At 42.0% G+C, this 10,592-nt stretch overlaps 1 long non-coding RNA gene across 1 annotated transcript; it reads left to right on the top strand.

Annotated features, from left to right (window-relative positions):
- Nucleotides 1-11: 11 nt before the first annotated feature.
- On the top strand, nt 12-10,085 carry LOC148645432 (uncharacterized). The gene is made up of 2 exons (XR_015928079.1): nt 12-150; nt 8,393-10,085. It is a non-coding gene; the product is annotated as an uncharacterized LOC148645432 (long non-coding RNA).
- The last annotated feature ends 507 nt before the right edge of the window (nt 10,086-10,592 follow it).

Below are 10,592 nucleotides of genomic sequence, written 5' to 3'. Positions count from 1 at the left end.
AGCCCGAGTGAAACGCTGCAGGTCTGTGCACTGCTGGTGTTGCGGCTGTCGCCCGAACTCCCTATTACGAGCTGCGAGCCCCCGGCCCGGACTGGCCCGGGACAGCTCGCTCGGCTTGCAGGGGCTGGAGGTGACAAGTCTCCCGAAACGGTAAGACTGGTTATTTTGGCCACACAATAAAATGGGGGAAGAAGCGTACATTTTACATCCGGGTTGACGGCACATGCGTGCTGTCCTTATTCCGGGATAACTTTGGTCCGTGTCAGTCATTCTGCACAAGCTAGCAAAGGGGCATTTCACAGGAAAAGAGCAAAACAGAGACAGCAGGCGAGATAGCCGCAGCGCAGCCCGCCGGCGCCCTCTTGTGGAAGCTGCGTGCTATTGAATACTCTGAAAGGGCTCAGTACAGCACAGACAACCTCAGACAAGCTCAGCAAGCCAGTAGACTTCTTCAGCATTTAAATAAAAACATAAACTGAAGAAATTACACTTCTTTGCTCTGCAGAATCAATTAACTATCTCTAACTCTAACTGCAGCCTAAATCAGAAGAATTTACAGTGTTGACTGTTGTGAATAGAAAGTCAAAACTTTTTTAAAATAGAAATAACTTGGACATAAATAAGTAGTTAATTATTTAACAAGTGACCAAATACTTTTTTAAACATTTCTACCTCAGTAATCACCTGGTTAAATACTAACAGCTTAGACTGAACTAATTACAGCTAATATGCTGCTTATACAAGTAGTTCAAGTAGGGAGCTGTGTCATCATGTGTAGGCTGCAAAGGATCAAGTAAAGGTTTATTCCTGCTGAAAACAGAAGAAAAAAAACAGCGTTTCAGCTGTGGAGCCTTCTTCAGGTGTGATGCTTCGGGTGTCACACCTGAAGAAGTCTCCACAGCCAAAACATTGTGTTTCTTTTCTTCTGTTTTCAGCCTGGAATAAACCTTTACTTGATTATACAAGTCATAAACATCCAATCAAGCCATTGAAAATACAGTGTTTAACAGGAATAGAAACCAGATGTCCAGGACCAGGTTAGACACAGTCATACTAATCAAAGGCTAACTGTATGGGTAGTATAGAAATAAAATCCTAAGTAACTGTCCCAAAGCCGTAAGACTTTTGAGGCAGGAAAAATAAATCACATATCAGATGCACTCACATCTGGACAAATCAAACTAAAATGCCTATGGAAACCCATTCAAACCTCATATTGTTGTTGTGTTCATCTTATCGGTTTCCTGAGTAATGAACTACTGTAGCAAGATCATCAGTAACTTTAGGAACTGACAATCAAACAAAACCTAGGAATTGTACATTTAATAAAATCTTTTCAGTTAAAAAACATGCTTTTATTTATTTTTACCTAGACCCATGCCTAGCAGCTTATATAAAATAATCTAAAGTACTGTACAGTAGGAGTAAAAAACACAAATAATTATGGTCTTACATAAAGCATTAAAAGCGAATCCTCTAATGACTTTTTGTGGGAACGCTGGGAGCCATGTTTCTGTCCTTTTTTCAGTGCACATTGTACAAATAACCAGAGTGCAACAGAAAGGCAATTTTTTTATCCTTATTGCTGGGTCTCTGTATCTGAATGAACACCATGAGCGTCCAGTCCTGGTCCTGGAAGAGTCGATGTGTCTGCTGGCTTCCTTTTAAAGCACCAGCACCTGAAGAGCTGCAAGAAGCTGTTGCATTGGCCAAACAAATCCGAGCAATGAGCGGATTACTGTCATTAAGAGCTGCATTAGCTGGATGACACAGGCGAAAGACCTGTGTTGGACAAGCCTAACATGGACTTTTCTTTCTCATGGGGCCAGGTTCTGCAGCCTTAATCAGAAGATTTGACCATGTTCTTCAGATGCCTACTCTGCAAGAATATGGCTTTTTAGGACCAGAGCTGTAGACCTTTGTATTGGCTCTTCCTTGTTCAGACTGTTCTAAATATCGCTTTTATTGTGGACCATGAAAGCGTAGCTGCATTCCCCATGGCCAGATTCTTGTACTTGAGACGGGGAATGTCTTTATTATTCCCAAGAGGCAATTTGTTTTACAGCAGCAGACACTGAAGACAAATACACAAACAATACACATAAGCATGAGCAAGAGTATCAGCTGTTGAGCAGGGTTCTGGCCAAGGCATAAATGAGAACCTGAAGCCGTTCATGTTTAAACTGGAATACATTAAACAAGGCGTGCGATGAGTTATTTAGGATGGAATATGCTTTTGTACAACTTACAGGCTTGGGATAGGGTTAATGACCTTTGACATAGTTTGACAAGACTTACTCCTCAGATTCAGATTCCCAAACCAGCAGATCAGGGCAAAAGCAGGTGTTTAAAGACCTAAAAACACAATGAGTTAAGTCCTTAAGATCAGAGGTGGAACGAAAACCTAAAGGACAGTGTGGGTCTGAGGGACTGGAGCCAGACATCCCTGTCCTGTAAGAACTGATTTTGCTAAGGTCTCCCAGATGAGGCTCACCATAGAAGAGCCTAAAATAAAAAGGGCAAACGAGTCTGGTCCAAGAGGATTCTTCACCTAGTCACCTCATAATTCTCCTCACAGCTCACTGGGTAAGCAGAGAGACGAGGTCTGCAGTTCTGCATCCTCTTCAACTGTGTTAAAATGAATCCAGAATGTGAACAGCATTAACAGATAATAGGCCTCAGTGTCAGTGGAAGAATCGGGAGTTTTCCATGACTGCTCTGGTCGAGTCCAGTCAGCCACACTCGGCTGCCCTCGGGCTGTGCCGGGGGCGCATGAGGCCGGGCCGTTGGCACAGGAGCGGGCAGCACAGCGAGGCGCAGTGAGGGCTGCAGTGCAGCTCTGCCTTGCCCTGCGCCTCAGCCTTCTCCTGCTCAGAAAAACCTCTTCCCTTTTCTCCCAGATTAGCAAGGAGTCCATGCTCTTGGGGAAAAAAAGGTGCCAACTGCAAAATGCAATTTGTCTTTAATTGTTTATTTAGCATTCTCAAAGTTATACTCTCAGAACTACAACAAAAAGTCTTGTTTTTATGCACATGTTCAGTCCCTTAACCTTTGCTCGTCACCACAGAGACGGGAACCAGAAATGTTTAACTGTTAGGTAGTGAAGAAGATGAGACGCCCTGTTCCCTTTTTCCCCATGAACACTAGACCCTGGCAGAATAAATATTACCCAACAGACCCAACACATAATATTAGGAACACTCATTCTTTGTGCCCCCAGAAAAGCAGATTGTTTGATGGTTGTGTGTGAGTTTATGTAACTGCTGCTAAACAAGCCACAGGTCCATCTTTTCAAAGCCTATGGATTACACTAGTTCCCAATCTCAAGAGATTGCAAACCACTTAGTAATGCTTAGTGTCTGACAGCAAAGCATCAAACCACAGAAAACAGCAAATCCAGCACTACACTCCCCCCCATTCCCTCCCGTGACTGCGTGGGGGAGCCACACGTGTCCCTTCAGGCCTGTTTTGTTTTTCCATCAGAATGTTTTTAAGCAAACACAGATGTTCCTATCCTCAGCCAAGTCATTTTACCAAAACAGCTCAACTAGACTAAAGGGCTTCAAGTAAATTGGTACCATTGCAGGCCTGACAGAAAGGTATACAATGACTGTATTGTGTAACCCTGGCTGCTTTGACTTTGCTTTGCTCTCCACTTTATAACTATCGAGCAGCCTTTCGCTATTTAACTCTCCTGGTTGAGTTCCTAGCAGGGCGGCACAGTGCAGTACCGCTGCCTCTCGGCACTGGGCCCTGGGTTCAAGCTCGGAGCTGGGAGTTCTCATGTTCTCCCAGTGTTCGTGTGGGTTTGCTCTGGGTATGCTGGTTTCCCTCCCAAAGTCCAAAGACATGCTGGGAGGTAACCTGGCTCTCGGAAAGCGGTCTTGATGTGAGAGTAATGTGTGTGTGTGTGTTTGTTTCTATGTGTCCTGTGATGGACTGGCCTCCAGTCCAGGGGGAATCCTGCCTTGTGCCTGCTGTGTGCCAGGGTAGACACACCTGTAAAGGATAAAGAGGTTAGACAATGGATGGATGGTTGATGAAAGTATTATAGGTCATATCTCCTCTTCAGGGTGTGTATCCGATGAGTGCCTGAACCAAATTTCCTCTCCAGAATACTTCACTGGAATAAATTTTAATGACTTCAAACTTCTTCACCATTATTCTAGGAGATTTAACACATTGAGAGTTGAAACAAGAGAGTTGAAATGAAAAACTATCTATGGGAATTCTTCATTAAGAGTTCTTGTCTGTTTCTTAATAATTACATCTCAGAGCAGAACAGTGACTGGAGTGGCAGAAATTCACCACTTCTTGTGCTGTAACATGTTTTTGGCTTTGTTTTGACAGAAAGTATTATAAATGAGAGAAAACAAGACAGACCCTCATTTACATTACATGCACATTTCTTTCAGTCTTTATAACTTTTTTAGTTTTAAATCACACCTTAGAATAATTTCCTTGCCACTCTTACTGTAATTCCCCTTCTGAAATCCATTAGCGCTTAATTGCAGATCCAGAGGCAATCTGAGACATGTGCTAACTGACTTACATCTTGTTCCCAGCTGGCCAGATTCAACAACTGGCCAGCCCTTAAAACTGACTTACAGACATCTGACTTTGTGCTTGAAAACTCTGTTGTTAATGACCAGAGAAAGAAGCAGGTTGCCCACTATACATCACACTCATTTCCTAAACAGTAAGGAAAAACTTTAGAAAAAAGTTTTTGTAATTACATAAGAAAGGAGGTTAATTAGAATCCATCCCAACCCCAGTCCCTTACTGCAGTTTGCCTTTCTCCTTGTCAGCTACAGACCGGCCATCAGTAAATACAGACTGAGCAAACAGCAAGAAAGCATTGATTTCCTGTTTAGGGAAGTGCAGTGAGCCCTCCTCATTTTCCATTACGACACTGAAACATAAATTCCCACCCCCAATAGCCCTTAAAGAACCAGATATGCATGGACTAAGAGTTTCCACTGTGACAGGGCCAAATTGGACTGTCTGCCAAAGCCCCCTTCATCGTGAGCGTAAACCCCTTTACAAAGCGCAATAAAATGCCTTTTAACAGCGTCATTTATAATTCCCACCCACGCAGAGTGCTTGGCCACTCGAAAGGGCTAAGAAGAGCACACAGGTGAAAATGGTTTGCCTCATGTGTGGGACCTATGGTTTTTCATCTTTATTTAGTGTCTTAACAGAGGTGTCCCTGTTGGTCTGTGTGAATTAGAAGTTGGTGTCCTCACACAGACAACATCTCCCAGAATTTCTTGATGTGTAGGAAATTGCATCTATTGCCTGCCAGAATCTAGGTCATGCAGAGTGTCAGGGGAGTTTAGATGCCCAGGCATTTGACACTGGCAATTTCCCTGCAACACCTGAGGAATTCGACGGATTAACATTTACGTTTTTAATAGCCAGTGTTATCATATGTCAGTATGAACTTCAGGTGCTCTGTTGGAGAAGACTTTAAAACTACTGTACACTGTGTTCCGAACCACAGGTTTAACTGAAAGCCGAACTATCAGTAAATTTAATCATGTGAAACAATTTTTGGCATTTGCTTATTTTCAGTCCTAGCACTGATGGTAGCTTTGGTCAATTTTGTCTCAGACCAGTCCTTCCAAAACATTATCTTGCTCCAGAAAGACAGCAAAAAAAGGAAGTTGAAAAGTTTATACTCTTAAGCCCATTAAATTAAAGGCCTCATAATTTGTCTATGAAATGACACTTAAAACTCTCTAAATCAAATGAAGCAGGCCTTGTAGGTTAGGAGTCAAGAGTATAATCTACATTAACAGCTTTAGGTTGTGTTTGTACCCTTGCTTGTGTCAACGTGCCCTGTTGCACACACTGTGTGTATATTTTGAATTCAAAAAGTGACCCGTGCATTTCAGTTTACAGACTTTGCTTTTTACAGACAGATGGTCTGTGTTCACTTGACCCTTAGATCTAAGCAAAATTGTTTCCTAGAGTGATTTAGAAGTTGCTTGACGTACATTTACTGAGGGTTACAGGAATTGAAGCCAAGCGTTTGTCCTAACAAAGTGCTGCAGTAAAAATACCACCAGTCACAGCAGCAGAGAGGACAGGATCAGCCAGGCGGTGGGGGGAGTTTACAGCAAACAAGCAAAATATAAAGGAAAGGAAGTTGTGAATGCATTCAGAGCACAAAGGTGGAAAATTTGTGGAAGTGCATTTACTGTAAAAGAAGGAACAAGGGGGACATCTTTACCCTAACAGTGGTGGGAGTATGAAATAAGGTGCCCAGCCTCTCATCTGTAACCTTTTGAAATGTGCTTATGTTTTCTGTTCCATTTCCTGCTCACCTCAGAGTGAATCAGCATATGTTTCAGTCGCAAACCTTCAAATAGTCTGAAGTTAAGTCACTTGGTGAAAAAGACGGATGTATCAAAAAGGGGCAGATAGCACTAGAACTCTATCCTTTATCAGAAAGAGCACTGAGGCCCTGGGTTCAATTCCAGACCTGGGCTGCTGTCTGCGTGGAGCTTGCCTGTTCTCCCTGTGTTTGTGTGGGGTTTTGCCAGGTGCTCTAGGTTCGACCTACAGTTCAAAAACATACTGGGTCACTTGGCTTGAGTGAGCGTATGCATGTCTGTCTTTGTGTCCTGCAATGGACTGGTGTCCTGTCCAGGGTGTATCCTGCCTTGGACCCATTGCTTGCTGAGAGCTGGAATAGGCCCCAGCTCTTCTGTGACCCTGTACGGGGTAAAGTGGTTAGAAGATGGATGGATGTCTTCAAAACTCTGAGCTGTTACTTTCAGACAACAAACAGAAGAGTCTGTCTTTAGAACAGGAGTGTTTTTGTAATGATACAGCCCAATTATATAATAAAGACTAGAGCCAGGATCTTACTTGATTCTTTTGTTTGAAGACACCAGAACATGAAAATGAGCCCTACCATGCACGATTAAATACATTTTGACCAGTTCTCAGCTCAGCTGAAGAGGTACAGAGCAATTTACAAAAAGGGCCATTGCCCACACAAAAACCTCCCCCAGCGATGAAGTGCCCTCGTCTGTATTCTGAGTGCCATCATTTTCATTTCAAAAAGGCCTGGTCAAGCCCCCTGTCCTTCAGCTCACACAATGATTCTAATGGGCCCCTTTAATTAAGGCCTTTGAAACAACCTGAATGTCTGCAGTCTTATTGTTAATTAGGACACCACACAGAGATTCGGCATTAGTGTGCTATGAGGAATGAATGGATATTTATAATTGTTAGTCACACTCCCCCCTACAGTTTGTTTTTCCATCATACTCTGTTTACATCCTGTGTTTTACAAGTGCCCAAACACAAAGCCGCTCTGTCCTGTGTCTCCTGCTTTCATGAAATAGTCTTCTTTTCTACCTGCTGCCTTCTTTACAGGGTCTCAATAAAAAGGGTGACTCGACAGACCGAGAGGGTACACCTCAATGTCCTTCTGCTTGAAATTACCTTAAGTAGATAAGTACCTTATCTATTGCTAAAATGTGTCCAATGCAACCAAAACAATGTATTGGAAATGTTGTTACGATGGTAACAGTCTGAGACCCTTGACAATAAAAAGAACTGTGCTTTTACTTCACAGATGTTCAGTGCTGTGGCTCTCAGCTCTGGTCCTGAGGGACTGCTGTGTCTCGTTCCAACTGGACCTTTAATTTCTGGTGCTAACTGAAATGTCTAATTGATCTGCTTGCTTCTGTAGAATTTATATTCTGCACTTAGTCCTTAGTTTAAAAAGTGCATCATGTCCAACATACCTCATGCAGTCTCTCCTTAACTTGCTAATAAAGAGCTTTCTCTTATTATTACTGTATATCAACTTATTTCTGAATAAAAAAAACTGTTCATTTCTGATCAATTTAGGATGAGCAGACCTGGATGAGAATGAAAATGTACCATCAGCTCTGGAAAGTTCAAAGTTCATCTCAGATACAAGCTCAGAATTTATGTCGTTGTGAGTTCAGTTCTCAATGAGCTGTTTACAGAAAAGAGTTGGTGTAATTAACTCTTATATTATTAGTTCATTTTGATTAACTTGCCAAGCTAGCTAACTAAAATATTTATTAGAATAACATGGTTTAGAATATCAAAATGCTTACACAGAAATTAATGTTTTACTTTGACTCTTCAGCAGCTTGGAGTCTTGGAAGATTTTATTTTAAAAAACACACGCTGGGTGACAGGGAGGGAAGAGCTGCTGCCACACTGCTCTTGGGTCCTGTGTTCGGTCCTGCCCTGAAGTGCCTTCTGTGTGGAGCTTGAATGTCCTCCTGAGCCTGCCTGGGTTTTGCTTTGGTGCTCTTGGATCCTTGCACCTCGTAATGATATGCTGGCTAAGTATGACTGGCTATTCTAACGGGTCTCTTTCTCTCTGTCTGTGTGACAGGCTGATGTCCCAGAGTGACAGCAGTGCCGTGCTCCAAGTCCTCAAGGCCTCGCTCCTCAGCAAGAGAAGCGACTTTCTGATAATAAATCAAAATACCTAACAATACAGATTTCACTCAAAGAAGTTACTTATGAGACTTAATGAAGAGGTTTTTTTTCCAGATAAATTAACATATAAATTAAAAGATTTTAACAGCAGTGTATGAATCCCTGAGGGCCATGGCACTAAATTAATAGACTTGATAACTCCAGTCTCTATAAATAGGGCTGCTGTGAATGCTTTGCAGATTCCAGCACATATAAAGAGGAATGAAAGTAGAAACCAGACAAAAAAAAAACTACCTCTCTACTTTTCATTTTTGCTCATTACTTAATGAGTTGTACTAATTGAAATTGGACAAGCATGCTAAATGAGAATAGTCACTGTAGTTTTCTGACCTATTTCTCAGTGGTGGTTCGCAGTCGGTCTTTGTGTGTCACCTCCTGACTCTAATCTTTTTTTGCAAAACCATAACAAGTGAAATTGCTGAAAGCACGATAGACATATTGACACTGCAGGTAGGATAAGCAGGCCTGCAACGGTCCTTCTGTGGCTTGGCAGACGCATTGCTGTCTCACAGCTCTTGGGTCTAGAATTTGAGTCAGATTACAAGAGCGTTGCGGCTGGACGGCCATCTTGGTTAACTTGAAAGTAAAAGAAAAGTCTTTCCAATCACTATGGGTAGCCACTGTTTGGCAGGCTCATAAAAGCAAAGACTGGAGTTAATGACTGAAGCGTAGAGCGTAGGTTTGTGCAGCAGCCTCACAGCTCATGGCTGAATTCCAGACGGGGTGTCCTTCCGTGTGGAGCTCACAGGTTCCCTTCATGGGTTTTATCTCAGTGTTCCCGTTTGCTCCCACCCCCAGAGATGTGCTGGCATCTCTAGATTGTCCCTGTGCATGCCCTGCAACAGCTGGGCATTCTTTACAGGTTATAGTCCTCTCCTGAGATCTGTTTTTCCGGGAGAGGTTTCAGTGTTGTCATCAGCCCTACCAGAAACGAACTGCTTTCTCATAATGGATACACGGATCCCAGATTTTTTTTCCTGTTTGCCATGTTTCACTTATGTAATGAAAATTTCATAGCAACCACCTAGATTTTCCTGAACATTTCCCTCTGTACAGGCACCCAGTCTCCAAGATAGCAGATTTTCTCCTCGGTGCTCTGAGCCACTATGCATCTACAGAGCTTTTCATACTGTTGTGCTGTTTTGTTTTCTATGTTTTGGAATAACAGGAAGCTCGCAATTGAGAAGTAACAGCCCTCTTATCCAGAAATTGCAGTGAACCCTAGTGCTTTTACCACACTGTCGAGTTCCCTTTTCTAGTTTAAGAGAAAGTATTCTGACCTCTCTGGTTCCTTATAAGGGAGTATAAAGGTTGACTGGAAAAATTCAACATGTTATTTCAGCTCTTCTTCCTATACTTCACCAAAGTCCTCACAGCTGTTTTGTATATCCACTGGACACATTGAATATTGTGAACAAATATTTTGGACGGGAATATTAAATAAAAGTGCGTAGCAGCTGGGTCAAAACAAAATAAAATCTTCTGTCGGCAAACAGCTCAGCTTGTTTATTTATTGTGTGTTGGTAACTGTGCTTAATGGGATTGTATTTTATTAATATAATTAAACAAAATCACAAACAAACAAAGCATTGAAGCATTTATTAATACTACAGTAAAATAAAGTATGTGATGAATTTAAAGCCATGTTACCTACCAACATTTGCCTGAAACACGTGAAGATGAAAATTAATTTGATTAAAATGTTTACATTTATTGTAGTATGCCTAAATTGTGCATTCATTATTCATACACTGCTTCTTTATGGGATAATTTCCCATTTGTTTTAAAGTTTGAAAACTCTTGAAAAACTTAAATGTAAAGGAAAAACCAAACGTAGCTCTACTTCTCTTTCAACTACAGCTGTAAAGTAGTCTTTAATTGTGTTGTAAAATAGTGTACAGTGTGCGTTTCAGACCACTTTATTCTGCTAACTTCTCCAAACTCCCACTTGGAAGGAACAACCTGGCTTCAGATCAGCACGTTCCTCACCAGGGTGGGCTAAATGAGACCGAGTTAATCAAAACGACATGTAACAGCATCCGTTTCAAAAACTAATAACCATCATCATCATCATCACTACTTTGAGCCCTACC

Source organism: Lepisosteus platostomus, chromosome 18 (assembly GCF_059453375.1).
Source record: "Lepisosteus platostomus isolate fLepPlt1 chromosome 18, fLepPlt1.hap1, whole genome shotgun sequence".
Lineage (NCBI taxonomy): Eukaryota > Metazoa > Chordata > Actinopteri > Semionotiformes > Lepisosteidae > Lepisosteus > Lepisosteus platostomus.
Note: the sequence above shows the minus strand (reverse complement) of the source record. Positions and strands in the feature narration are given on the sequence as shown.